The following is a 26221-nucleotide window of genomic DNA, read 5'->3' on the forward strand; positions in this document are numbered from 1 at the left end:
ACCCGATATTAGGGTTAGGTTACGGTTAACCCTAACCCTAATTCTGTCAGACTGTTCTTCAATCTATTCAAAATTGATGGTGGGATTTTCTACCAATCAGATTTTGCTACCAGTGTAAATTTTGATGTGGAGCAGTGTGACATTGAACTGTAACATCTATGAAGGTGGTCAACGCTTGTAGTATGGATGGAAGTTATGCATTTACTTAAGAAATGAGATGGAATAAAATATCAGTCCTTATCAGGTGGAAATTCAGACGAACTTTAGAATAATTAATTAATTGATTTTCTTTTCTGCTTATTCCCTTTATTAACCTTGGGTCACCAAAGCAGAATTAAAGTCCAACTTATCCAGCATATGTTTTATGCAGCATATGTCCTTCCAGCTGCAATCCATCACTGGTAAACATCCATACACTCTCGTTCACACTCATACACTACAAACAATTTAGCTAACCCAATTCACCTATACTGCATGTCTATGGACTCTTTAGAAAACCAGAGGAAACCCACAGGAACACAAGGAGAACATGCAAACTCCACACAGAAATGACAACTAACCCATCGGAGGTTCGAATCAGCAAAATTCTTGCTGTGAGGCCATCGTGCTACCTGCTGCACCACCATCTCACCCATTTTAGAATAATAAAACACCTTAAGATGGTGTACTGGTGTTCACTAAGGAAATAAACAGATTCTTCCAGTTAAAGGAGAACTGAAAAAATCTTGGTAGAAAGAGTAAACTGCACACATAATATATATGAAATATTAAATATGTATTATATATTATTCATTTATTATTATTATTGCTCTTTTTATTGTTACACTCTCTATCTTTCCTATTATGTGCCTATTGCTGTTACTGTTTTTATGCTCATACTGATTATTTATTGTTTCTTTGTGAAACACTTTGTGCAGCCTTGTGGCAGTTGGAAATGTAAATAAATTAAACTTGAACTATATGACTTTTTTTTGGTCTTTTTTGTACTGTCAGTATTTAATGAAATTATATGTTTAAAGCACATTATTGTCTTCGCCACCCAGGACTCTTACTGTACATGCACCCAAGACTCAATCATTTGACCTTCACACTCTTTACTTGTTGTTGATGTAATTACTGTCATCTTCAACAGCCTGCTTTAAATATTTCTTAAATGTACATCCCACATGAGCGCTGTATATCAATTTTACACAATGGCATGAAAATCTTCCATTTCTCGCTCTCTCTTAGCACTCCATGTGAAGAAGTTCGGTGGCCTTCTCTTGGCAGGCATATGTGAAATGTGAAAATGAGACAGCTTGATGGCAATCAGTCTGAAGTGTTTGGTAGGAAATAAGCTGGACAGTGAGATGGATGTGGCATGTATAGGCAGAGCCGGAAAGGCGAAGACACTCAATGAAGCACCAGGGCTGAAGTTTCTCATTACAGGCTGAGCCAGGAGCCGTCAGGACTCATACAGGACTGTGTTGGCTGATCAAGGGGGCCGTGCGCTGGGTTTGGCCTCAATAGGGGGTCTGCCGACTCAGGCGTCTGAAGTTGTGGCACCCGCTGGGGACACATAGACAGGTGTCTAACTGTCGCTGGAAGTTTGGAGGATGAGGACGGCTTTGCTCTTGAGGAACCAGAGACTGTGTGTGAATAATGAATGCACTGCAATGCCGTGGGTAAAATCTGTTTGTCGTTAGAGTAGTGAGCATGATGTAAATGCAAACATTTCAAGGTGAATGAATGAAGCAGGGCTAATGGAACCCGTTGCGGTTTGAAATCAGAAGATTCATGGGCAGTTAGCCCAGTGACAAAGATGCACACATTAGTATAATGAAGTAATAATATGCTTTAAAAGAACTGACTTGGGTGTGATGAATTTAATGTTTTTTTTCCACCTAAAAACACCTCAAAGCAGTTTTTTTTGCTTTTGCAAAGCTCATTTATTTATTTGCAAAACATCTCAATTTAAATAAAAAGAGTCAATGTTTCGCAAAAGATGATTTTAGGCATTTAATGTGATCTTAAATATACTGCAATGTTGGATTCCTTTACACCATTAATATAAATAATTATAATAACTTTTATTTGCATTTACAGTTATTTTCTAATTAAAATAAAGCACAATTGAATAAATTTGAATGTTTAAAAAATATTTTTTCCAGTACAAAAACAAACATTTATTCATTCACTAATTTTCCTTTGACTTACTCCCTTATTATCAGGTGTCACCACAGCGCAATGAACCACCAACTATTCCAGCATTTGTTTTACAAAGCAGATGCCCTTCCATCCACAACCCAGTACTGGGAAACACCCATACAGTACACTTTCCCATTCACACACATACACTATGGTCATTTTAGTTAATCCAATTCAACCATAGTGCATGTCTATATGCAATCTCCACACAGAAATGCCAACTGACCCAGCCAGGACTCGATGTAACGTATTGATGCTAACCGCTGAGCCACTGTGCTGCCCTCAAATATAAACAAATGTTTTTTTTTTCAACAGTCTAAGTAAATTACATGAATTTTAATTTAAATGCTTAAACTTAATGTAAGAATGCTTTTTGTATGTATGTACAGTAGGTGAGAGTTCAAAGTGACTATTACCGCCGCGCCTTATACCGCCGCCGTTTGAAATAACTGCCGCTCTGTTTTTAGTATATGACCGCAGCTTGTGAATGAGCCGCCAGTACTTATTGTACTTCTAAGATTCAAGTACAATAAAAGCACATTTAATGCAATTAACCTTTGTGCACTGTTCAAATTTACCACTCTTTTGTTATGTTCGGGATGAAAACATCCACTGAATTAAACTGCTGAAAAATGCATCAGATCATGTTTTTTTCAATAATTTTTGCATAAATCTGTGATTCAACCTGAGTCCTGATCAAAACTACAATTTTTTTTTTTTAATCTTTTACAGGATTTTAACGCTTTAATTGCTAGGTTTACAAATTATGTCACTGATTTGGTGAAAAAAAAACACACACACACACAAAATGACATATTTTTATTATAATAACTTCATTATAAAAGTCAGAATTATTAGCCCCCCTGTTTACCCCCCCCCCATTTCTGTTTAATGGAGAGAGATTTTTTTTCAACACTTTCCTAAACAGTTTCAATAATTCAATAACCAATAACTTTGCCATGATGACAGTAAATAATATTTGACTAGATATTTTTCAAGACACTTCGATACAGTTTAAAGTGACATTTAAAGGCTTAACTAGGTTAATAAGTTTAACTAGGCAGGTTAGGATAATTAGGCAAGTTATTGTATAATGATAGTTTGTTCTGTAGACTATCGAAAAAATATGCAGTTAAAGTCAGAATTATTAGCCCCCTTTTTAATTGTTTTCCCTTTTTAAAATATTTTCCAAATGATGTTAAACAGAGCAAGGACATTTTCACAGTATGTCAGATAATATTTTTTTCGATAGTCTACAGAATATTACAGTTATTAGAGAGGAGTTATTAAAACTATTATAGAAATGTGTTGAAAAAAATATATAATCATTAATAATTAGAATAATTCTGATTTCAATTGTATATAGCTTAAAGGGGCTAATAATTTTGACCTTAAAATGGCTTTTAAAAAATTTAAAACTGCTTTTATTCTAGTCAAAATAAAACAAATAAGACTTTCTCCAGAAGAATTTTTTTTATACGGTGAAAATTTCCTTGCTTATTAAACATCAGTTGGGAAACAAAGACAAACAACAAAGAAAAAAAATCAAAGGGGGCTAATAATTCTGATTTCAACGGTAATTGTGGAATTTTTTTTATCAGTCTTATACACATGAACGATTAGTAACAACACTGGCTTTGATGCATTGTTAGATTTTACTTTTTCTACTCCCCAATTTACCATTGGTGGCTGTTTTTGCTCCATTGACTTGCATCATAACCACATTTGATGGTGCATAAAAAAACGGTCTTTGTTTTTATTTTCTCCATGTAGTTCTGAGCTGAGCTGAGATGCATATTTAGATTTTCTCAGACGCATCAATGTGCGTAAAGATCACTTTCCCACACTCAGACACACATATACGCACTTTAAATTGCTGTTATACTCCATATAAAATCCAGAACCTAAGCTTTTTTTCACAAGCCTATCTAAAGGAATATGGTGCCAAGTGATGATCAACAGTAAAATTACAAATTTGATCTCTTAACCAAACAGGCAAAACCAACCAACAATCAAAAATGGATGATTATATGGTGTCTTGGTTTTGCAATCAAAAAAATTTGGTTATAATGGAAGTCAATGAGGCAGCCACCAGCAGTAAATTATGGAAAAATCAAATCAGTGACATCCTTTATGAATTTGGCAATTAAAGGGTTGAAATCCTGTAATTTTCTAAGCAAATTTGTAGTTTTGACCAGGACTGAGGTCGACTAACAGATTTATGCCCCCAAAATTTTTTTTATATTTATCTGATGCATTTTTACAGCAGTTAAATTTAGTATTAAATTGTTGTCACTAAAATCATTCTGCTAGCTGAAACACAGAAAATGTTGTGACCAATTTAGGACTCAAAATCACCTCAGAGTTGATGAAAACATCCCCAACAGTGCACAAGGGTTAAGCACACTTCTTGTTTACAATGCATAATCCATTTAAATGCATTGAGGCTGTAAGATGAAATGACTCAACTCTGAATACATAACGTGATGGTCAATCAAATGTCACAGCAATCCTAATGGAACCCAATCTGAGCATTATCAGGTGTTTTTATTAAATGACGAAGGATGTGTTTTTCACCTACATTTAGCCCTGTGTGTCATCAGCTTCTTTGAACAAATAGGCAAATTTAAAATGCAGCAATTCTTTTGAAAATGGGCCTCACGCTGTCTTTTTCCATTTTTTCTTTTCTTTTTATCTTTTTAAGTCCCTTTCGCCATCTTGCACGTCTCTGTGCCTCCCTCTCTCTTTATGGACATCCAATCGTGATTTGTTCTGAAGTAGTTCAGACCATTAACTCATTTGAAATTCATCCTCTTTCCCTTTCACACTAACAAATTACCATGAATGCAAAATTATACCCAAATGCAACAGGCAAAATAGTGTGGCTACGACAATCAGCCTGCTGCTCAGCTATTTAGGTGGAGTCTGGGGAGACTGTCATAAATCTTCTGAAAAGGCATTGAAATAAATGCAGCAGTGGATAGAGCAGTTAAAGTGTTTACGTCTGCTTTTCAAATAATTGTTACTTTATGCTTGTAAAAGCATATAGCAATTACATTATTTTCGGCATAAATAAACATGCAAGGCTGACACCTTTTCTATTTTTGCCTATGTTATTGAAGCCTTAATTAGTTTTTCATGATCTTAAAGGGTTAGTTCACCCAAAAAATTAATTCTGTTAGTAATTACACACTCTTATGATGTTCGTTCATTTTTAGAGCCTAACTTAATATTTTAGGTGATATTTTAGGTGAAATCTGAAAGCTTCCTTATCCTCTATAGACAGAAGGATTCCCAACTCATCCACAAATGTACATAAAAACTTTCTCATATGCCAGTGCTTCAATCTCAACATTTTCAAGCTATGTTATGTATGTTCAGTAAAAAGTTATGCATTGTGTTTCTAATGCAGCTTTAATGAATTGTGACAGTAAATTTGACAGTTGTCTTCCCTCTGCCTGCCGTTTTCAGTCTCATATGGTTTTCTTGTTGTACTTTTGCTAATTAAAAAAAAAAATTACGTCACAGTAATTAACCTAACTTTGATGCCTTATTTTACTGTGAAACCTGGAAATGTGAAAAAGTCCATTGTTTCAATATGACTGAAAAAGACTCAATGATCTAAAATGACTAAAGATTGTGAAGCGTATATGTGGGCAGTGTCTCTTTATAAAGTGAAATTATGGTCGTTTATTTTAAACAAATGGTCTACAGTACAGTATGTACAACAAGCATGCTCAAAATAGAAGCACTTGCATCTACACCCTTACCATAAGAACATTAAAGACCAGCCAACATGGAGGAACAGTGGATCATATCTGTACAGGGATAATCAGAGCTGTATGATTGTCAAGCTTATAATTATCCTACAGCTACCTATGAAATCTACAGTATATAGTAACAAAGCTTGTGCAACAACCTATTATATTTGTAGACAGACTTTCTCAAGCTTAACAATGGTATGGAGAACACGACTTTACATTTTAAGATGTGATGTGAACAATAAAGCATAAGTGGTCACATTTTACAATAAGGTTTATTAGTTAATGTCAACAATTAACAATACATTTACTACTGTAGTAGTAAACCTTACTACTACAACTACTAGTAGTTAACGTTAGTTAATGAAAATACAGTAGTTCATTGTTAGTTCATGTTAACTCATGGTGCATTAACTACTGTTTACAAGCATGGACTTGGATGTTGATAATGCATTAGTAAATGTTCAATTATGATTAATAAATGCTGTACATGTGTTATTCATGATTAGTTCATGTTAGTAAATGCATTAACGAATGAACCGTATTGTAAAGTGTTACCGCATAAGTTGCAATACAAACTGGGATCATTTGTGGGCTGTATGCACAACTAACCAAAAATTGACCTCAGCTTTTAGGTAATCTCTATCATGTAAAGACACACAAAAAATTATTTTCGCTGGTTGTCATTTCAACTACTCATTTAAAATGAGCTGAATCAACATAATTATTGAGTTTTTTAGTGGACAACTTAATTATTTTATGTCCAATCAGCTCCTTTGGCAGCATATGTTCTTCCAGCCAAAACCCAGTACAGGGAAAAACCCATACACTCTCTCATTCACACACTGTGGCCGATTTTCAACTATAGCGCATGTCTTTGGACTTTTGGGGAAACCGGAGCACCCTGTGAGATCAAACTCCTCACAGAAATGCCACCTGGCCTAGCCAGGAGTCAAACCATTTATGTTATTGATAAGGCGTCAGTGTTAACCACTGAGCCACCATGCTGCCACCAATTAAATTGATAAACAAAAAATTAATGTAAATTAATCGATTTGTGATAGGACAACATGAAGGAATTGTGTGGAACCCCGCATTTTTACAGTGCACTCTTAAAGGTATACTTTGCATTTATGAAGTGTCCTTCACAGTGGGCTTGACAAACCACCTTTACACAAGCACCTAATTCCCAGATCACGAACTGTACCCTTATATTAGCACTTCTTGTGTGTACTGCTTCTTCTTGTTGAATTGCTGAATGCCTCCTCACTTGTAAATCGCTTTGGACAAAAGCATCTGCTAAACCAGCGGTTTCCAAAGTGGGGGTCACGGGACAATGAAGGGGGGGTCATTTGGAGATTTCATATTAATTCATTTTAGCCATTAGAATTATCAGATTTTATTCATAACATTCAGAAGATAAAAAACAGTAGTTTATAGTTACAGCATTTCGATTTTTTTCTATTGTTTTGTAACCCTTGGGTTGATTACATTATCTTAAAAACACAGCGATTGCAACAGATTGAACTTATGACACCAGGTAAAACTTTCTGACACCTTTGCAGCACTCACATACATTTAAAAAATAAATAAACAAAGAATAGACTTGGGTCTATTGGTGTGTGTGCGCTGTTGCATGCAAGGTTTCTATATTTATAACCCCTCAGAGGATATTGTGGTCGCAAAACCACTGGCATTCTTAATTTGGGGGTCATGGGTGTAAAAGTTTGGGAACCCCTGTGCTAAACGACTAAATGTAAATGTGGATAGTTCACCAAAAATCTAAATTCTGTCATCATTTACTAATCCTCTACTTGTTTCAAACCAGTTTGAGTTTCTTTCTTATGTTGAACACAAAATTAGACATACTGAAGAATATTGGAAAAAAAAACCTTAGTTGACTTCCATGTTTTTTTGTGTTCTTACTATGGACTTATTATTTTGATGGTCTGTTTGTTGAATTTAGTTACATTGCATCTACATGCCAACTAATTCTCATTAGATTATAAGTAGATTTTTTGGGTTGGTGTTAGGATTAGTGTAAGTTGACATGTACTTGCATGTATGTTTCTTTTGGTCAGTTAAATGTCTGTTAAATGTCTGTTGAAGGAGCAGTATTTACAGAATTTAAGCAGACAGTCTACAAATACTCAAATGGACCATCAAAATAAAGTGTTACCAATAGCTTTAGTGTTGAACCGAAAACAATTAATGAATGTTTCAAACCACTTGAGTTTAAATAAATGTTAAAAAACTGTTTTCAAAATCTTGTTTAAGGAATTTAACAATATCATTCACTTATGCATATGTTATAAGTGCAACAATGGAAAATATCCAGAGGGTTTGACTATATGTGCTGCCAACCAATCCCATTGCTGCATTTGATGACAGCGTATAAAGGTCAGTATTAAATTATCCCTGATGTTCCTGAACTGCATTTTATGCTCCGGCATTCATAATGCTTACAGCCACAGAGTCATTATGATGTAATCTTTTATTAAAATTGTAAATTTTATACCATTCATTTGTAAGTTGCTTTGAATAAAACAGTCTGCTAAATGAATAAACGTAAATGCCATGGGTAGATCTTACACACTGCCAGGCAATGACACACAATAACACCTTCGGTTCGCTTATGAGCAATATGCCGTTTGCTCCATTAAATGTTACAGCATATATGCCAAAGTCAAACTTTATGGGGCGTGAACTAGCCTTATCCTGAAGCAAGTACAGATAGAAGTGCTCGGTGTGTCATTCTTGTAGACTTTCCCTTTAACCAGTGTCTCCAAAGGCCTAAAGGTCTTACCTGCAGGCAGGGCTTGATGATTAGCATAAGCACCCACAGCCTTGTCCCCGTGTGTGCATCTGCCCTGGCTTCATTACCACCCACCTTTGTAGTAGGAACTTCCAGCAGCTCATGCATGCCGGCGTCCCGCGGGGAGCAGCAGCTTAAATGATCTGGATGCATGGTAATTAGGTTATTTTCTCCACTGTCAAACACGAGAGTGGCTGACAGGGAGTATAAAGGCAAGAAAACAAACAGGCAGACACACACACACACATAGGCTGTCAAACCTCAAAGGTATGCTTACAAATTAGTTGCATTTCAGAGTAAATACTTTTGAGAACCTCAGCTAGTGCACGGGAGAATTGAGTTGTGTCTGAGGAGTCTTTCTGTGTAAGAGGAAGTTAGGCTTGCAAATTGAACTGGCTCTAAGACAAAAAAAAAAAAAAATATTCTGGATCATTTCCATAAACTTTTGGCCTAAATTGAGTAAATGAGTAAAAGTGCTGTTCTACAGTGTTTCTGTTTTCTGATATTGATGTGCTACAATTACAGGCATTATGTGACAGGACACTCACACTCTAGGCTGTTTTTCAGGACATTGTGCAAAGGCTGTAATATATGGTGATACATGTGTAATTGTATTTTTTTGGTGAACTACGCCTTTAACTTACAGTATTATTGGTTTAAATTCTCAAAGTGGAACTGATCACATATTTTATATATTTTTTATTATATGTTAAAATATATATATGACCCAGGACTACAAATGAGTATCCATTTTTGGAAACTGAGATTTATACATTATGTGAAATTTGAATAAATACGTTTTCAGTGATTTTTCAGTACAAGACAATATTAGGCTTAGGGGTGTCAAAATTAATTAGTTTCTCCGGTGAACCGCGGTGCAGATGGGGAAAATTCGAAATCGGTTCATTAATAGGTCATTACCGGTTATTACGTACTGAAGTCATTCATCTCCTATGCGCGATGTGGCAATAGAATACTATGGCGAAGGAGGCGAGGGCAAGTAAATAAAGCACTCCTACTACTTCAAAGGTAGATAATTATGCACAATTCAACTGCTTGTGAGTTTGCTGGAAAGTCTTTCACTGACACTGAAGAAGGCACAGCACACGAGCCGCTATTTCACTACTAAGGAGACATGTTGTAATAATACATCTCTGCCTCTCTCTCTCCCTTTTGCACACACTTTGGACATTTGACCCACTGGCCTGTTTGTGTGGTAACTTTTCCTTTCCTCTTGGCTGTTAAAGCGATACTTGGGGATCCAAGACGAGTGTGCCTGAGGTTTGAGTTTTCTCCACTGTATCTATTACGGATTACCTGTGATAACTGCATATTATGCACATAAAGACTGTAACTGTGGCTGTTCTTCTTGCGTCACTCATCGGTGAACATCGCTTTAATTTCTAAAGCCAAGCGCAGTATTTGCTGTTGAGCAGATGAAGACAATGACGAATCATAGGGGTGAAAAACAGTGCTCAAAAAGGAAGCAGGATAATATTTACATTAGTTTATTTGCAGTAAATGCTTGTGTTGTCTTCTGTGCATGTATTTGAGTTTTGTTTGATACATTCAAAAGGAGTGTTTTCTTTGAGCAGGTAAAATTAAAGGTACAGTTCATATATAATACTGCTTGTTTTAAAAAACAATATTGTATTACAAATAATATATAAATATTAATATATTTATAGATTTTAATTTTAAAAATCCTGTGTTGTGAAGAAAAAATCTAGTTATGTATGGAAAGCATCGTCAATGCACCATGATGCACCAAGATATTCAATTGAACCGAATCAATGACATGATAATCGCAACCAAACCGAACCATGAAACCAGTGTAGGTTCACACCCCTAATTAGGCTGTTTGAAAATTTAGAATCTGAGGGTTCATAAAAGTCTATATATTAAGAAAATAATCTTTAAAAAGTGTCCAAATTAAGTTATCAGCATAGCAGATTACCAATCAAAAACTTTTTATAAGAAATTTGCAAAATATCTTGTAACATGTAACATACATCTTCATAATATCTTCTTTTCTTACTATTCAAATGATTTTTGGCAGAAAAATTAAGTATAAATATATCATGTTGACCCATACAATGTATTTTGTATTTTTCACAAAAATGTACAGTGGATGAAACTTCAAAAGGATTATTACCACTGCTGTACCTCAGATCTGCGCCAAATCAATTGGAGCAGATCGATTGTAGTGAGAAAGCAAAACGATCTGAGCCAGGCTATATCACAGTCTTTTTGGATATGTAATATGGCTATATGAATATGTAGGGTGGGAGTTTCATTCCTACCTGTAAATGTGAACCATGTCAAATACATAGTGAAAGCATTTTAACGATTAAAGAGAGTTGTAAATCTGTTAGGAAAATTGACAGAACTGCAGAATTGGTTTATCTGTTATTTCTCTCTATAATGTAAAGCCTATTAATGCATAAGTCAACTGATATGTATGAGAAAGTCTTACCTCTGATTTATATTTGGTGACGATGTCTGTGAGTGTCACCATTCAAAATGAAAGTGTAGCTTTTTGCTCATTATGTCTTTTTGCTCATCATCATAAATTAAAATAAGGATGGGACTCTGCAAAATAAACCCTGAAACTCTGACCAATGTGAGAGTTTACTTGCATGTGACGTTTTAGCTCTTTTGGTCCATTTAGAAACTTTGTCATGTAAAAGCGAACCGCACCTAGAACAAAGAGCAACATTGTAACAACTTTAATCCCTGTTTCGGAACAAGAGAATCGATCCACAGGTGCGAAAGCACCCTAAGAATGTGTTTATACGTGCAACAGCAGGTCGCGACTGTGCTGCCAGAGGGCACAAATGGACGGGATGCAAAAGGACAGAAATACACAGTAGCAGTAAATACCCTGCTACTTGTCAATGAAAATGAAACAATGAAACAAAGCATTATAATTCCTTCATTACTTGTTAAAAAGCTTTACTATCATTGTAAACTTATTAAGTGCAATGAGTAAATTTAGTGCAATTTGTAAAATTAAAGAAATAAAAGACAACTAAAATTAAAGTACAAAAATGCATGCTAACATAAATAAATAAATAAATAAATAAATAAATCTGTGTTTTAGCCTAAATATAGAGATGTATAGTGTTTGTTATTTTAAAGAGATAGAACTAAGACAGTAAATAATTAAGCTTTTTCATTTACATTTTCATTTAGTTTTCTTTTGCATTTCCTTTGTTGATTATATTTTACTTTCTCATTTTATGTCTTAATTATTGTACATAAATGATAAAAAAAATAATTAAATATGCCTTAATAATAATTTATTTAAAAACATTTCTGAAACACAGAGAAACGGTCCAGCACATGATCTAAAGGGCTTTGTGCAACATTAGGCTGTTCTTCTAGTCCAGGGTCACATATTTTTAAATATTTTATTATATTTTACATCGGTACAGTATATGTTATAATGTACACTGGTGCTTGTAATGTTTCTAAATTCTACTTGCAGCCCAATTTTAAAATAAGCATATTTTATTTTTACCATTTTTTAAAGGAAACTTTTCGTTGGTTGTAATTCGAAAACAAAATGTATTCAATTTTTCATTCATTTTCTTTTGGCTTAGTCCCTTTATTAATCAGAGGTTACCACTGCGGAATGACTTATTCCAGCACATGTTTTACCCAATGGATGCCCTTCAGCTGCAACCCAACAATGGGAAACACCCACACACTCTTGCACACACTCACATACACTACGGCCAATTTAGCTTATTTAATTCACCTGTACCGCATGTCTTTGGACTATGAGCCAGGCTATATCACAGTCTTTTTGGATATGTAATATGGCTATATGAATATGTAGGGTGGGAGTTTCATTCCTACCTGTAAATGTGAACCATGTCAAATACATAGTGAAAGCATTTTAACGGTCAGAGGTTACCACTGCGGAATGACTTATTCCAGCACATGTTTTACCCAATGGATGCCCTTCAGCTGCAACCCAACAATGGGAAACACCCACACACTCTTGCACACACTCACATACACTACGGCCAATTTAGCTTATTTAATTCACCTGTACCGCATGGGGGAAACCGGAGCACCTTTAGGAAATCCACGGGAACACAGGGAGAGCATGCAAACTCGACACAGAAATGCCAACTGTCTCAGCCGGGGCTGGAACCAGCGTCCTTCTTGCTGTGAGGCGATTGTGCTACCCACAGTGCCACCATGCTGCTATATTGAATTATAACAAGGCTAAATAGAGTAATCTCAGACATTTGAATCCAACAATTGTCTATTTAATCCCAGTCGTTAAAATAACCCATATCAGTGGACCACTGATTTCTGTATAGGCACGACCACAGCCTCGTAAAATAATATTTTTTTTTTGTCTCTCTCCCATTTATGCAGTGTCTGGAACAGCAGCATTCAGCTTTCCAAAGGGTCATTCAGACTCAGAGGGTCTCGTAGCGCAAAAGCCGGATTAGCTCTGACCTAATGAGTTGTGCAGGGCAGAGAGCTCCGTCTGCTCCTCTAATCCACAGCAGCCCACGGAGAACCACTGCAACCACTGGCCAGTAAGCACTGCGCGACACCACACAGACACAGCTTGAATACCTGTACACCTCATTATATGCCCGGCCTAACGCCTTTGTTTATTTCTGTGAGGCTATTATGGAAAATGCCACTGAAAATGTGACATTTAGGAAATTTGTTTTCTTCCGCTGTAATACTGCTCTAGCACAAAAGGCTAAAGACAAAGTTTTAAAATAATCCCTTGGAGGAATGTAGCATTAGAGGTGTAATACTTCTGATATCAGAATTTGCATCTGGTATGATACGAATACAAAAGAACTCACACTCGAGCTGTGTTTGATAAATTTCAAAATGCAAGCCAGTATCTGATGGCACCGAAAGCACAGTATTTAGTCCTCGAAAGAGTTGACCTTTGCTACCCTTGACGCGCAACAATGCCCTGGCGGACCACCAACCTTAAAATACATTAATATTCTTTGTATGGAAACACAGCCAACCTGCAGTGAAGCCATCACACTGTTTTAAAAGAGCGGCAGTAGTCTTTGTTTGGAGCGCTGCGGCAGGATTCGGGCTAAGGCCGGGTCGCCCCCTGCCCGATACAGTCTGGAGCTCACTACCCATCAGCTCTCTGCTTCACCGCACACACAAAACATCCTCAAAAATATCCATCTCCCCCTCCCTATCCCACACATTTCAGAGCAGCATTTGCTTGGGACACGGAGTGCAGACGTGCCTGGGTTTTGAATGACGAAGTCGTCCCGTGTCCTGAAACTGCCTGAGAAACAAATGAGAGACTTGTTCACCACTATATTGATCTAGAATGTCTATGTAATAAAGAGAAGGGTCAAATGGTTTATTTGTTAATTCTATGTGACACAAAACTAATTTTCTGCTGATGCATGAGACAATAATCATTTTAAAAATCACCCGGCGAGCTCATCGTTTCAGATCATTTTTTCCTCATCTGGTTCGTTCGGCCCCTCGCTCATCTTATTCTGCCAGAAGCCTGCAAATTGCGTGTCTAATTGAGTCCTACTTGGCTTTCCAGACAACAGAGGCTTTATGCAGACAGACAGTGGTGGAGCGAGGCTGCAATCGCAAACGACGCAAAACGGTGCAAAAATAAGAATAACTAATTTCACTCATCCAGCTTTAGTTTAAAATCCACTCACGCAACAGCGCTTGGTCTCAGTTAAGGGACCATCTGCCAGTTAGTTTTTTATTTATTTATTTTTTTTACCTTGTCTGAATCGACGGGTAATTGCATGCTGTTTACGTCTGTCCCTGCACTGGCGCTGACCCCAACCCCCACCCTGAGCACAGGCTGGATGGTCCCGCACTGTGACGATGATGATGATGAAGATGATCACTCCCCTGTGATTAAACATCAGCGCATGCTCACGGTGTCAACAGCTGTGCCTTGCTCTCCGGTGCACCCTGTTCCCTTCCATTCTCCTCCCAATCAGTATTTGATACTGCTGACTAGAACAAAAGTATTAAAAATGGTTTTCTGTAAAAAAATCTTTATAAATGCTTTTTATTTTTTGTTAGTTTTAGTTTGTGTGGGGGTACTGCAATTTCTTTCTTAGATAAATAAATAAATGTACAGAAATAGAAAAAATCTCTGAAGAAAATCTTATTTCCCAGGTCTCAGGAGATACACTGGAGGTTGCTGTCATTAGTAACGTTAGTGCACCCGCCTCCATGCTAGAAATGCAAATTCAATAAAAACTCTTGGTAAATTTAAAAAAAAAAATTTAATTAAATTATTAAACTAAAAATATATTGAAATACAAAATAGTACAAAATATAATATTATGTGTAATTTAACATATAAATTAATTAACATATTAATCATAGACAAAATAGACTTAGAACTTAAAATCAAATTATTCCAGATGAATGACTATTTAAGGTTCTATTATTTGTAGGTCACTAATCAAATGATCAAATGTTAAAACTCTGCTATCTGGTATATATATATATATATATATATATATATATATATATATATATATATATATATATATATATATATATATATATATATATATATATATATTGAAGTCGGAATTATTAGCCCCCCTTTGATTTTTTTTTCTTTTTAAATATTTTCCAAATGATGTTTAACAGAGCAAGGAAATTTTCACAGTAATTACCCTAACCTGCCTAGTTAACCTAATTAATTTAGTTAAGCCTTTAAATCCCAATTTAAGCTGTATAAAGTGTCTTGAAAAATATCTAGTGAAATATTATTAACTGTCATCATGGAAATTATAATAAATCAGTTATTAGATATGGGTTATTAAAACTATTACGTTTACAGATGTGTTAAAAAAAATCTTCTCTCCGTTAAACAGAAATTGGGGAAAAAAATAAACAGCGCAGCTAATAATTCAGAGGGGCTAATAATTCTGACTTCAACTGTATATAATGAGTTCAGATGCAAAAGCCGCTAAATGCCAAACATGAGCTAATGACATAGAGTTAATGCTTTAGACAGGTAGTACATATTCAACAAAAAATTTTGCTTCAAATAATCTAAATCACAGCGTCAGCCTGTTCAGAAATAACAGCTTGAAAGCAAAAGCCTTTAAACATCACTAGCCTTTGACAGCAAAAGCCACTATGGCCAGAGATCCAATCAGAAGGAGCATTTCCAATCATATGTTTTTAATGTAGCAACGCGCTGATAAGCCAATGTCTTTCTTTTATAAGGAGACTGTTTTATTCCGATTAAGAAGTAGATTTTAAAGGGCAAATAGTTTACCCCTTTTTTATGATTTAATATTAAAATTATGGTTCTTCTGAGTGTGCCAGTTTAGGTTCAACACACAGTTCAGGGGCCTCATGTACGAAGACTTGCGTGGAAATCTTACTAAAACATAGCGTACGCACAAAGCTGTAAATGTGCGTACGCAGAAAAAAATTCAGATGTATGAAACTGCATACGCCGAATCTCACGCATATTCTTTTGTACATCCGAATGAACGTGAAACCCCTCCCTGCCTCCTCCCCCGTATGAATATGCTAATGACTATGCTAATGGCAAAACCCAACGAAAAAGCAATGGCAAAAGCAAGCAAAAAGAGAAACTTTGAACAGAATGTGAATTGGAGGTGCTGCTTTCGGAGGTAGACCAGAGAAAAGCGGTGTTATTTGCAAGTTTGTTCTCCGGAATTAACAACAAAAGAAAAAAATAGAGTGGGAGAGTTTAGCTGATGCGGTTAACACAGTTGGGTCTGAACATCGCACTGAGTGCATTAAAAAAAAGAAATAGTGTGGTTTATATATGAAAAATGTTGCAGTATCCTTATCAGTCTTAGTGGCGCAACTTGTAAGACGGATGAGATCATGAATTGACACGTTTGAGCATGAACTCGACTCGAATCCAGCGTCTGATGAACTCTTTCTTCTTTTTTGCCCCGCTACATATCAGATTTTGCCAACTATTTATCACGAGAAAGACAAGTAGAAATCATCAATAAGTTCATATCAATAAGCATCATATTTTACTTGCACATTTATTGAATGGAAATGTTTCTGATTCACGCATGCAAATTCATCTTCAGATAGTGTCTTTATAGCAATGTGCGTGCGGTAGATCGCTCAGATTACATTGGGAAAACAGGCGACTGCTGCAAATTGTGCTTTAATGTTTAGCTGATCAAATGTATGGTATGGAAACCTTATATACCTGCTAGATGAACCCGTCTCATACAGCTGCCATTGCAAGGCTCAGACACTTTGTAGAGAGGAATTTAACACAACTGCCTCTAGGAGTCGCCAATGGAAATAAAACAGACACGCACAAAAAATGTGCGTACGCCAGCCAGAAAGCTGCCGTGAAGCTGCGCACATTCCCACGTTCAGTTCATTGTTAGTGAATCCAAACGAGAGCGATTCGGAATGTGAAACCTGGCGTACGCAAAGTTTTTGTGCGTACGCAGCGTTGATACATGAGGCCCCAGATGTTTTTATTATAATGTGTTCAGAAGTGTCATGTTGTGGCCGTGTACACAGCTAATTTAGGGGCATGTTGCTTGCCATAAAAATTTGTTTCGTCTTCCTGCCCAACGTAACAAGGGGGCGGAGCCAAGAGCTCACACGCTCTGTGTTTACAACAGACAGGCAGACAGAGAGAAGCTAAGCAAGGATAAGCATTCAGCCGTACATGTACGACTCGGACACAGACTAAACAGAGAGTACAAAATCATTTGTGTCTCTGTATAATTTTACAGCCAACTGTGTGCCGAGCTTGTACACGAGACTAATAACCACGCACACTGAGGCACCAGATGTGCCGCTCGAAGCCGCGACATGGCACACCAGACACTATCAGAGGCGCGGCAGAAACATGAAGTGTCCCAAATCGTCGCGCCACGCAACGCCATGCATTCCAGAACTCCAAACACAGGCCTCCACCAACAGGGCAAACACAACAGCGCCCAGCAGCCAACCCGAAACACCACCGCGTGCACTTCGACAGAAACCCACGCCCAGAACTCTGAAATGCACAGCGCCACGCCACGCAGAGAGGCGCTTCTGGTGTCAGGCAAGTTTGGTTTTTTATTTCCAATGGAGAAACGTGCACTTGAGGCAACTTGCTTGCACTTTTCCAGCTGCACCTAAAATCACAGGGGGCTTCTGTGTTTTCAAAAAATGCAAATGGCTGAAGTTTAAGGTAGACGCAATGAGAAGTACACATGTTTGCAAACCTGCCAAAAGGTACAAACAATAATTCAGATTAAAGCGATAATGTGGGGAATATTGATCTTGTGTTGATCCCAATGAGCCTTACATTTAAAAATAGAGCAAGGGTATTCCTTCAGTGATATCGCTTTGACTCACACGCTGAAAACTCTCTTTCAACCGGGGATGTAGCTCAGTGGTAGAGCGCATGCTTTGCATGTATGAGGTCCTGGGTTCAATCCCCAGCATCTCCAAGAGCCTTTCAAGGTTCTGTCCACAGACGATAAACAGGGTTAAGAAAGCAGTTTATGGTCCTAGGTTCAGTTGCAGCGTCATCAATTGTCTTGAATCATTCACTAAAATATGTTTGCTTTTTCCGCACAATCAGAATTGACTTAATCGTTTTGAGGTTCCGTCCACAACCCTAAGAAGGGGGAAAACAAAAAAAAAATGTTCGTTTTCACAGGGGGATGTAGCTCAGTGGTAGAGCGCATGCTTTGCATGTATGAGGTCCTGGGTTCAATCCCCAGCATCTCCAAGAGCCTTTCAAGGTTCTGTCCACAGACGATAAACAGGGTTAAGAAAGCGGTGTATGGTCCTAGGTTCAGTTGCAGCGTGTTCAATTGTCTTGATTCATTCACTAAAATATGTTTGCCTTTTCTGCACAATCAGAATTGACAAACATTTTGACATTCTGTCCACCACAGTAAAAAGGCGAAAAAAAGAACAATATTCCCCTTTAAACAGGGGATGTAGCTCAGTGGTAGAGCGCATGCTTCGCATGTATGAGGTCCTGGGTTCAATCCCCAGCATCTCCAAGAGCCTTTTGAGGTTTTGTTCACAGACGATAAACAGGGTTGAGAAAGCGGTGTATGGTCCTGGGTTTAGTTGCAGTGTCACCGTTTGTCTTGAATCATTCACTAAAATATGTTTGCCTTTTCTGCACAATCAGAATTGACATAAACATTTTGACATTCTATCCACCACAGTAAAAAGGCGAAAAAAAAAGAAAAATATTCCCCTTTCAACTGGGGATGTAGCTCAATGGTAGAGCGCATGCTTTGCATGTATGAGGTCCTGGGTTCAATCCCCAGCATCTCCAAGAGCCTTTTGAGGTTCTGTCCATAGACGATGAACAGGGTTAAGAAAGCGGTGTATGGTCCTAGGTTCAGTTGCAGCATCTTCAATTGTCTTGAATCATTCACTAAAATTTGTTTGCCTTTTCTGCACAATCAGAATTGACATTAACATTTTGACGTTCCGTCCACCACAGTGAAAAGGTGAAAAAAAAAGAAAAATAATCAACTTTCAACTGGGGATGTAGCTCAGTGGTAGAGCGCATGCTTCGCATGTATGAGGTCCTGGGTTCAATCCCCAGCATCTCCAAGAGCCTTTTGAGATTCTGTTCACAGACTATAAACAGGGTTGAGAAAGCGGTGTATGGTCCTGGGTTTAGTTGCAGTGTCACCGTTTGTCTTGAATCATTCACTAAAATATGTTTGCCTTTTCTGCACAATCAGAATTGACATAAACATTTTGACGTTCCGTCCACCACAGTAAAAAGGCAGAATAAAAAGAAAATTATTCAACATTCAACTGGGGATGTAGCTCACTGGTAGAGCGCATGCTTTGCATGTATGAGGTCCTGGGTTCAATCCCCAGCATCTCCAAGAACCTTTTGAGGTTTTGTCCACAGACAAACAGGGTAAAGAAAGATTTTGATTGTCCTAGGTTCAGTTGCAGCGTCTACAATTGTCTTGAATCATTCACTAAAATATGTTTGCCTTTTCCGCACAATCAGAATTGACTTAATCGTTTTGAGGTTCCGTCCACAACCCTAAGAAGGGGGAAAACAAAAAAAAAAAATGTTTGTTTTCACAGGGGGATGTAGCTCAGTGGTAGAGCGCATGCTTTGCATGTATGAGGTCCTGGGTTCAATCCCCAGCATCTCCAAGAGCCTTTCAAGGTTCTGTCCACAGACGATAAACAGGGTTAAGAAAGCAGTTTATGGTCCTAGGTTCAGTTGCAGCGTCATCAATTGTCTTGAATCGTTCACTAAAATATGTTTCCCTTTTCTGCACAATCAGAATTGACATAAACATTTTGATGTTCTGTCTACCACAGTAAAAAGGCGGAATAAAAAGAAAAATATTACCCTTTCAACCGGGGATGTAGCTCAGTGGTAGAGCGCATGCTTTGCATCTATGAAGTCCTGGGTTCAATCCCCAGCATCTCCAAGAGCCTTTCAAGGTTCTGTCCACAGACGATAAACAGGGTTAAGAAAGCAGTTTATGGTCCTAGGTTCAGTTGCAGCGTCATCAATTGTCTTGAATCATTCACTAAAATATGTTTGCCTTTTCCGCACAATCAGAATTGACTTAATCGTTTTGAGGTTCCGTCCACAACCCTAAGAAGGGGGAAAACAAAAAAAAAATGTTCGTTTTCACAGGGGGATGTAGCTCAGTGGTAGAGCGCATGCTTTGCATGTATGAGGTCCTGGGTTCAATCCCCAGCATCTCCAAGAGCCTTTCAAGGTTCTGTCCACAGACGATAAACAGGGTTAAGAAAGCGGTGTATGGTCCTAGGTTCAGTTGCAGCGTCTTCAATTGTCTTGATTCATTCACTAAAATATGTTTGCCTTTTCTGCACAATCAGAATTGACAAACATTTTGACATTCTGTCCACCACAGTAAAAAGGCGAAAAAAAGAACAATATTCCCCTTTAAACAGGGGATGTAGCTCAGTGGTAGAGCGCATGCTTCGCATGTATGAGGTCCTGGGTTCAATCCCCAGCATCTCCAAGAGCCTTTTGAGGTTTTGTTCACAGACGATAAACAGGGTTGAGAAAGCGGTGTATGGTCCTGGGTTTAGTTGCAGTGTCACCGTTTGTCTTGAATCATTCACTAAAATATGTTTGCCTTTTCTGCACAATCAGAATTGACATAAACATTTTGACATTCTATCCACCACAGTAAAAAGGCGAAAAAAAAAGAAAAATATTCCCCTTTCAACTGGGGATGTAGCTCAATGGTAGAGCGCATGCTTTGCATGTATGAGGTCCTGGGTTCAATCCCCAGCATCTCCAAGAGCCTTTTGAGGTTCTGTCCATAGACGATGAACAGGGTTAAGAAAGCGGTGTATGGTCCTAGGTTCAGTTGCAGCATCTTCAATTGTCTTGAATCATTCACTAAAATTTGTTTGCCTTTTCTGCACAATCAGAATTGACATTAACATTTTGACGTTCCGTCCACCACAGTGAAAAGGTGAAAAAAAAAGAAAAATAATCAACTTTCAACTGGGGATGTAGCTCAGTGGTAGAGCGCATGCTTCGCATGTATGAGGTCCTGGGTTCAATCCCCAGCATCTCCAAGAGCCTTTTGAGATTCTGTTCACAGACTATAAACAGGGTTGAGAAAGCGGTGTATGGTCCTGGGTTTAGTTGCAGTGTCACCGTTTGTCTTGAATCATTCACTAAAATATGTTTGCCTTTTCTGCACAATCAGAATTGACATAAACATTTTGACGTTCCGTCCACCACAGTAAAAAGGCAGAATAAAAAGAAAATTATTCAACGTTCAACTGGGGATGTAGCTCACTGGTAGAGCGCATGCTTTGCATGTATGAGGTCCTGGGTTCAATCCCCAGCATCTCCAAGAACCTTTTGAGGTTTTGTCCACAGACAAACAGGGTAAAGAAAGATTTTGATTGTCCTAGGTTCAGTTGCAGCGTCTACAATTGTCTTGAATCATTCACTAAAATATGTTTGCCTTTTCCGCACAATCAGAATTGACTTAATCGTTTTGAGGTTCCGTCCACAACCCTAAGAAGGGGGAAAACAAAAAAAAAAATGTTTGTTTTCACAGGGGGATGTAGCTCAGTGGTAGAGCGCATGCTTTGCATGTATGAGGTCCTGGGTTCAATCCCCAGCATCTCCAAGAGCCTTTCAAGGTTCTGTCCACAGACGATAAACAGGGTTAAGAAAGCAGTTTATGGTCCTAGGTCCTAGTTGCAGCGTCATCAATTGTCTTGAATCGTTCACTAAAATATGTTTGCCTTTTCTGCACAATCAGAATTGACATAAACATTTTGATGTTCTGTCTACCACAGTAAAAAGGCGGAATAAAAAGAAAAATATTACCCTTTCAACCGGGGATGTAGCTCAGTGGTAGAGCGCATGCTTTGCATGTATGAAGTCCTGGGTTCAATCCCCAGCATCTCCAAGAACCTTTTGAGGTTTTGTCCACAGACAAACAGGGTTAAGAAAGCTGTTGATTTTGAGGGTTAAGAAAGCTGTCCTAGGTTCAGTTGCAGCGTCTTCAATTGTCTTGATTCATTCACTAAAATATCTTTGCCTTTTCTGCACAATCAGAATTGACATAAACATTTTGACGTTCCGTCCACCACAGTAAAAAGTCGGAAAAAAAAAAAATTATTCAACTTTCAACTGGGGATGTAGCTCAGTGGTAGAGCGCATGCTTTGCATGTACGAGGTCCTGGGTTCAATCCCCAGCATCTCCAAGAGCCTTTCAAGGTTCTGTCCACAGACGATAAACAGGGTTAAGAAAGCAGTTTATGGTCCTAGGTTCAGTTGCAGCGTCATGAATTGTCTTGAATCGTTCACTAAAATATGTTTGCCTTTTCTGCACAATCAGAATTGACATAAACATTTTGACATTTTGTCCACCACAGTAAAATAGCGGAATAAAAAGAAAATTATTCAACTCTCAACTGGGGATGTAGCTCAGTGGTAGAGGGCATGCTTCGCATGTATGAGGCCCTGGGTTCAATCCCCAGCATCTCCAAGAACCTTTTGAGGTTTTGTTCACAGACGATAAACAGGGTTGAGAAAGCGGTGTATGGTCCTGGGTTTAGTTGCAGTGTCACCGTTTGTCTTGAATCATTCACTAAAATATGTTTGCCTTTTCTGCACAATCAGAATTGACAAACATTTTGACATTCTGTCCACCACAGTAAAAAGGTAAAAAAAAAAAAAGAAAAATATTACCCTTTCAACTGGGGATGTAGCTCATTGGTAGAGCGCATGCCTTGCATGTATGAGGTCCTGGGTTCAATCCCCAGCATCTCCAAGAACTTTTTGAGGTTTTGTCCACAGACAAACAGGGTTAAGAAAGCTGTTGATTTTGAGGGTTAAGAAAGCTGTCCTAGGTTCAGTTGCAGCGTCTTCAATTGTCTTGATTCATTCACTAAAATATGTTTGCCTTTTCTGCACAATCAGAATTGACATAAACATTTTGACATTCTGTCCACCACAGTAAAAAGGCGAAAAAAAAGAACAATATTCCCCTTTAAACTGGGGATGTAGCTCAGTGGTAGAGCACATGCGTTTGCATGTATGAGGTCCGGGGTTCAATCCCCAGCATCTCCAAGAACCTTTTGAGGTTTTGTCCACAGACAAACAGGGTAAAGAAAGATTTTGATTGTCTTAGGTTTAGTTGCAGCGTCTACAACTGTCTTGAATCATTCACTAAAATATGTTTGCCTTTTCCGCACAATCAGAATTGACTTAATTGTTTTGAGGTTCCGTCCACAACCCTAAGAAGGGGAAAAAGAAAAAAAAAATGTTTGTTTTCACAGGGGGATGTAGCTCAGTGGTAGAGCGCATGCTTTGCATGTATGAGGTCCTGGGTTCAATCCCCAGCATCTCCAAGAGCCTTTCGAGGTTCTGTCCACAGACGATAAACAGGGTTAAGAAAGCAGTTTATGGTCCTAGGTTCAGTTGCAGCGTCTTCAATAGTCTTGAATCGATCACTAAAATATATTTGCCTTTTCTGCACAATCAGAATTCACATAAACATTTTGATGTTCTGTCTACCACAGTAAAAAGGCGGAATAAAAAGAAAAATATTCCCCTTTCATCTGGGGATGTAGCTCAGTGGTAGAGCGCATGCTTTGCATGTATGAGGTCCTGGGTTCAATCCCCAGCATCTCCAAGAGCCTTTTGAGGTTCTGTCCATAGACGATGAACAGGGTTAAGAAAGCGGTGTATGGTCCTAGGTTGAGTTGCAGCATCTTCAATTGTCTTGAATCATTCACTAAAATATGTTTGCCTTTTCTGCACAATCAGAATTGACATAAACATTTTGACATTTTGTCCACCACAGTAAAATAGCGGAATAAAAAGAAAATTATTCAACTCTCAACTGGGGATGTAGCTCAGTGGTAGAGGGCATGCTTCGCATGTATGAGGCCCGGGGTTAATCCCCAGCATCTCCAAGAACCTTTTGAGGTTTTGTTCACAGACGATAAACAGGGTTGAGAAAGCGGTGTATGGTCCTGGGTTTAGTTGCAGTGTCACCGTTTGTCTTGAATCATTCACTAAAATATGTTTGCCTTTTCTGCACAATCAGAATTGACAAACATTTTGACATTCTGTCCACCACAGTAAAAAGGTGAAAAAAAAAGAAAAATATTCCCCTTTCAACTGGGGATGTAGCTCAGTGGTAGAGCGCATGCTTTGCATGTATGAGGTCCTGGGTTAAATCCCAAGCATCTCCAAGAGCCTTTTGAGGTTCTGTCCATAGACGATGAACAGGGTTAAGAAAGCGGTGTATGGTCCTAGGTTCAGTTGCAGCATCTTCTATTGTCTTGAATCATTCACTAAAATATGTTTGCCTTTTCTGCACAATCAGAATTGACATTAACATTTTGACGTTCCGTCCACCACAGTAAAAAGCCGAAAAAAAAAGAAAAATATTCAACTTTCAACTGGGGATGTAGCTCAGTGGTAAAGCGCATGCTTCGCATGTATGAGGTCCTGGGTTCAATCCCCAGCATCTCCAAGAGCCTTTTGAGATTCTGTTCACAGACGATAAACAGGCTTGAGAAAGCGGTGTATGGTCCTGGGTTTAGTTGCAGTGTCACCGTTTGTCTTGAATCATTCACTAAAATATGTTTGCCTTTTCTGCACAATCAGAATTGACATAAACATTTTGATGTTCTGTCTACCACAGAAAAAGGCGGAATAAAAAGAAAAATATTACCTTTTCAACTGGGGATGTAGCTCAGTGGTAGAGCGCATGCTTTGCATGTATGAGGTCCTGGGTTCAATCCCCAGCATCTCCAAGAACCTTTTGAGGTTTTGTCCACAGACAAACAGGGTTAAGAAAGCTGTTGATTTTGAGGGTTAAGAAAGCTGTCCTAGGTTCAGTTGCAGCGTCTTTAATTGTCTTGATTCATTCACTAAAATATGTTTGCCTTTTCTGCACAATCAGAATTGACATAAACATTTTGACGTTCTGTCCACCACAGTAAAAAGGCGAAAAAAAAAAAGAAAAATATTCCCCTTTCAACTGGGGATGTAGCTCAGTGGTAGAGCGCATGCTTTGCATGTTTGAGGTCCTGGGTTCAATTCCCAGCATCTCCAAGAGCCTTTTGAGACTCTGTCCATAGACGATGAACAGGGTTAGGAAAGCGGTGTATGGTCCTAGGTTCAGTTGCAGCATCTTCAATTGTCTTGAATCATTCACTAAAATATGTTTGCCTTTTCTGCACAATCAGAATTGACATAAACATTTTGACATTCTATCCACCACAGTAAAAAGGCGAAAAAAAAAGAAAAATATTCCCCTTTCAACTGGGGATGTATCTCAGTGGTAGAGCGCATGCTTTGCATGTATGAGGTGCTGGGTTCAATCCCCAGTATCTCCAAGAGCCTTTCGAGGTTCTGTCCACAGACGAAGAACAGGGTTAAGAAAGTGGTGTATGGTCATAGGTTCAGTTGCAGCGTCTTGAATCATTCACTAAAATATGTTTGCCTTTTCTGCACAATCAGAATTGACATAAACATTTTGACGTTCTGTCCACCACAGTAAAAAGGCGAAAAAAAAAAGAAAAATATTCCCCTTTCAACTGGGGATGTAGCTCAGTGGTAAAGCGCATGCTTTGCATGTATGAGGTCCTGGGTTCAATCCCCAGCATCTCCAAGAGCATTTTGAGGTTCTGTCCATAGACGATGAACAGGGTTAAGAAAGCGGTGTATGGTCCTAGGTTCAGTTGCAGCATCTTCAATTGTCTTGAATCATTCACTAAAATTTGTTTGCCTTTTCTGCACAATCAGAATTGACATTAACATTTTGACGTTCCGTCCACCACAGTAAAAAGGCGAAAAAAAAAGAAAAATAATCAACTTTCAACTGGGGATGTAGCTCAGTGGTAGAGCGCATGCTTCGCATGTATGAGGTCCTGGGTTCAATCCCCAGCATCTCCAAGAGCCTTTTGAGATTCT

General features: G+C 38.1%; 27 non-coding genes across 27 annotated transcripts; all 27 read left to right on the plus strand.

The window, feature by feature from the left end:
* Positions 1 to 18158: 18158 nt before the first annotated feature.
* On the plus strand, positions 18159 to 18230 carry trnaa-ugc (transfer RNA alanine (anticodon UGC)). Its single transcript has one exon. It is a non-coding gene; the product is annotated as a tRNA-Ala (tRNA).
* Positions 18231 to 18442: 212 nt separating this feature from the next.
* trnaa-ugc (transfer RNA alanine (anticodon UGC)) lies at positions 18443 to 18514 on the plus strand. The gene has a single exon. It is a non-coding gene; the product is annotated as a tRNA-Ala (tRNA).
* Positions 18515 to 18722: 208 nt separating this feature from the next.
* trnaa-cgc (transfer RNA alanine (anticodon CGC)) lies at positions 18723 to 18794 on the plus strand. The gene has a single exon. It is a non-coding gene; the product is annotated as a tRNA-Ala (tRNA).
* Positions 18795 to 19006: 212 nt separating this feature from the next.
* Positions 19007 to 19078, plus strand: trnaa-ugc (transfer RNA alanine (anticodon UGC)). Its single transcript has one exon. It is a non-coding gene; the product is annotated as a tRNA-Ala (tRNA).
* Positions 19079 to 19290: 212 nt separating this feature from the next.
* On the plus strand, positions 19291 to 19362 carry trnaa-cgc (transfer RNA alanine (anticodon CGC)). Its single transcript has one exon. It is a non-coding gene; the product is annotated as a tRNA-Ala (tRNA).
* A 212-nt stretch (positions 19363 to 19574) lies between these two features.
* On the plus strand, positions 19575 to 19646 carry trnaa-ugc (transfer RNA alanine (anticodon UGC)). Its single transcript has one exon. It is a non-coding gene; the product is annotated as a tRNA-Ala (tRNA).
* Positions 19647 to 19857: 211 nt separating this feature from the next.
* Positions 19858 to 19929, plus strand: trnaa-ugc (transfer RNA alanine (anticodon UGC)). Its single transcript has one exon. It is a non-coding gene; the product is annotated as a tRNA-Ala (tRNA).
* Positions 19930 to 20141: 212 nt separating this feature from the next.
* On the plus strand, positions 20142 to 20213 carry trnaa-ugc (transfer RNA alanine (anticodon UGC)). The gene has a single exon. It is a non-coding gene; the product is annotated as a tRNA-Ala (tRNA).
* Positions 20214 to 20425: 212 nt separating this feature from the next.
* Positions 20426 to 20497, plus strand: trnaa-ugc (transfer RNA alanine (anticodon UGC)). The gene has a single exon. It is a non-coding gene; the product is annotated as a tRNA-Ala (tRNA).
* Positions 20498 to 20705: 208 nt separating this feature from the next.
* trnaa-cgc (transfer RNA alanine (anticodon CGC)) lies at positions 20706 to 20777 on the plus strand. The gene has a single exon. It is a non-coding gene; the product is annotated as a tRNA-Ala (tRNA).
* A 212-nt stretch (positions 20778 to 20989) lies between these two features.
* trnaa-ugc (transfer RNA alanine (anticodon UGC)) lies at positions 20990 to 21061 on the plus strand. Its single transcript has one exon. It is a non-coding gene; the product is annotated as a tRNA-Ala (tRNA).
* A 212-nt stretch (positions 21062 to 21273) lies between these two features.
* trnaa-cgc (transfer RNA alanine (anticodon CGC)) lies at positions 21274 to 21345 on the plus strand. Its single transcript has one exon. It is a non-coding gene; the product is annotated as a tRNA-Ala (tRNA).
* Positions 21346 to 21557: 212 nt separating this feature from the next.
* On the plus strand, positions 21558 to 21629 carry trnaa-ugc (transfer RNA alanine (anticodon UGC)). The gene has a single exon. It is a non-coding gene; the product is annotated as a tRNA-Ala (tRNA).
* Positions 21630 to 21839: 210 nt separating this feature from the next.
* Positions 21840 to 21911, plus strand: trnaa-ugc (transfer RNA alanine (anticodon UGC)). The gene has a single exon. It is a non-coding gene; the product is annotated as a tRNA-Ala (tRNA).
* A 213-nt stretch (positions 21912 to 22124) lies between these two features.
* On the plus strand, positions 22125 to 22196 carry trnaa-ugc (transfer RNA alanine (anticodon UGC)). The gene has a single exon. It is a non-coding gene; the product is annotated as a tRNA-Ala (tRNA).
* A 226-nt stretch (positions 22197 to 22422) lies between these two features.
* Positions 22423 to 22494, plus strand: trnaa-ugc (transfer RNA alanine (anticodon UGC)). Its single transcript has one exon. It is a non-coding gene; the product is annotated as a tRNA-Ala (tRNA).
* Positions 22495 to 22706: 212 nt separating this feature from the next.
* trnaa-ugc (transfer RNA alanine (anticodon UGC)) lies at positions 22707 to 22778 on the plus strand. The gene has a single exon. It is a non-coding gene; the product is annotated as a tRNA-Ala (tRNA).
* Positions 22779 to 22991: 213 nt separating this feature from the next.
* On the plus strand, positions 22992 to 23063 carry trnaa-cgc (transfer RNA alanine (anticodon CGC)). The gene has a single exon. It is a non-coding gene; the product is annotated as a tRNA-Ala (tRNA).
* Positions 23064 to 23571: 508 nt separating this feature from the next.
* On the plus strand, positions 23572 to 23643 carry trnaa-ugc (transfer RNA alanine (anticodon UGC)). Its single transcript has one exon. It is a non-coding gene; the product is annotated as a tRNA-Ala (tRNA).
* Positions 23644 to 23855: 212 nt separating this feature from the next.
* Positions 23856 to 23927, plus strand: trnaa-ugc (transfer RNA alanine (anticodon UGC)). The gene has a single exon. It is a non-coding gene; the product is annotated as a tRNA-Ala (tRNA).
* Positions 23928 to 24420: 493 nt separating this feature from the next.
* trnaa-ugc (transfer RNA alanine (anticodon UGC)) lies at positions 24421 to 24492 on the plus strand. The gene has a single exon. It is a non-coding gene; the product is annotated as a tRNA-Ala (tRNA).
* A 212-nt stretch (positions 24493 to 24704) lies between these two features.
* Positions 24705 to 24776, plus strand: trnaa-cgc (transfer RNA alanine (anticodon CGC)). The gene has a single exon. It is a non-coding gene; the product is annotated as a tRNA-Ala (tRNA).
* Positions 24777 to 24987: 211 nt separating this feature from the next.
* trnaa-ugc (transfer RNA alanine (anticodon UGC)) lies at positions 24988 to 25059 on the plus strand. Its single transcript has one exon. It is a non-coding gene; the product is annotated as a tRNA-Ala (tRNA).
* A 229-nt stretch (positions 25060 to 25288) lies between these two features.
* trnaa-ugc (transfer RNA alanine (anticodon UGC)) lies at positions 25289 to 25360 on the plus strand. Its single transcript has one exon. It is a non-coding gene; the product is annotated as a tRNA-Ala (tRNA).
* Positions 25361 to 25572: 212 nt separating this feature from the next.
* On the plus strand, positions 25573 to 25644 carry trnaa-ugc (transfer RNA alanine (anticodon UGC)). Its single transcript has one exon. It is a non-coding gene; the product is annotated as a tRNA-Ala (tRNA).
* Positions 25645 to 25847: 203 nt separating this feature from the next.
* On the plus strand, positions 25848 to 25919 carry trnaa-ugc (transfer RNA alanine (anticodon UGC)). Its single transcript has one exon. It is a non-coding gene; the product is annotated as a tRNA-Ala (tRNA).
* Positions 25920 to 26131: 212 nt separating this feature from the next.
* Positions 26132 to 26203, plus strand: trnaa-cgc (transfer RNA alanine (anticodon CGC)). The gene has a single exon. It is a non-coding gene; the product is annotated as a tRNA-Ala (tRNA).
* The last annotated feature ends 18 nt before the right edge of the window (positions 26204 to 26221 follow it).

Source organism: Danio rerio, chromosome 21 (assembly GCF_052040795.2).
Source record: "Danio rerio strain M-AB ecotype USA chromosome 21, GRCz13ab, whole genome shotgun sequence".
In the NCBI taxonomy this organism is placed as follows: Eukaryota; Metazoa; Chordata; class Actinopteri; order Cypriniformes; family Danionidae; genus Danio; species Danio rerio.